The 1216-nt window shown below is 48.8% G+C and overlaps 1 non-coding gene across 1 annotated transcript; it reads left to right on the top strand.

Moving 5' to 3' along the window:
* Positions 1 to 680: 680 nt before the first annotated feature.
* trnav-uac (transfer RNA valine (anticodon UAC)) lies at positions 681 to 753 on the top strand. Its single transcript has one exon. It is a non-coding gene; the product is annotated as a tRNA-Val (tRNA).
* The last annotated feature ends 463 nt before the right edge of the window (positions 754 to 1216 follow it).

Genomic DNA, 1216 nt, shown 5'->3' with positions numbered 1-1216 from the left:
GGCTGTGATCTGAACAATCTCCCATACGCCCTCCTCATGAGAAAAAGAAACCAGTGTCTTCATTCCTTTTGTGTCTATTTTTTATAATGTTGGGTAAGATAAATCCAACAGAAAGCCACGCAAGTTTTTGTACATGAGGCCCCTGATGACTTGTTTCTCCTGGTTGTGGAGATGGTGGTCGTGACTCTGTTTCTTTTGTCCTTGTTTCCTTTTTTTGGTTAGAGCGTCTGACTCACAGTTCTGAGAACTGGGGTTCAATCCCCAGCCCTGCCTATGTGGATTTTGCATGTTCTCCCCGTGCCTGCGTGGGTTTTCTCCGGGCACTCCGGTTTCCTCCCACATCCCAAAAACATGCATGAATTGAAAACGCTAAATTGCCCGTAGGTGGGAATGTGAGTGCGAATGTTTGTTTGTTTGTATGTGCCCTCTGATTGGCTGGCAACCAGTTCAGGGTGTACCCCGCCTCCCGATGATAGCTGGGATAGGCTCTAGCACGCCCGCGACCCTCGTGAGGAGAAGCGGCTCAGAAAATGGATGGATGGATGATTCCACCATGATTTATGGTCCAAAACAGTGAAATGCACTTTTGTTTTGGTTTTTCCATCAGGTCACGTGAAACTTGCACGCGACCCCTTAGCATGTGGTCGCCCAGTCCGCCTTAGGTATTAACTGCAGCTGAAGTTTCTATAGTGTAGTGGTTATCACGTTCGCCTTACACGCGAAAGGTCCTCGGTACGAATCCGGGTGGAAACAGCTTATCTTTCGAGCTGTTCTCTGTGATTTGCCTCAAAAGACGCAAAAGTATGATTTTTCCGGTACGACTTCTCAGATGTTCCAAATGTCAGCGATATGGACACAAGGGAGACAGAGTTGTCCAAAAGGTGGAGGAGAAATGCTGTCATTGTGGAGGACAACACAGGGTGACATTTGGGTGTGGATGCAAAGTAAGAAAGACAGATTCAGTCAGGTCACTGATGGTGTAGTGGTGCACTCACCTGACTTTGGTGCGGGCAGTGTTGGTTCAGTTCCCACTCAGTGATGGTATGAATGTGAATGTGAGTGTGAATGGTTGTCCATGTCTTTATGTGCCCTGCGACAGACTAGCGACCAGTTCAGGGTGTAGTCCGCCTTTCGCCCGAGGTCAGCTGGGATAGGCTCCAGCGCCCCGAGACCCTAACCGGGATAAGCGGTGAAAATGGATGGATGGATGGATGGA

Source organism: Phyllopteryx taeniolatus, unplaced genomic scaffold, assembly GCF_024500385.1.
Source record: "Phyllopteryx taeniolatus isolate TA_2022b unplaced genomic scaffold, UOR_Ptae_1.2 contig_658, whole genome shotgun sequence".
In the NCBI taxonomy this organism is placed as follows: Eukaryota; Metazoa; Chordata; class Actinopteri; order Syngnathiformes; family Syngnathidae; genus Phyllopteryx; species Phyllopteryx taeniolatus.
The sequence above is the reverse complement of the archived record's forward strand: the minus strand, read 5'-3'. Positions and strand labels throughout refer to the sequence as shown.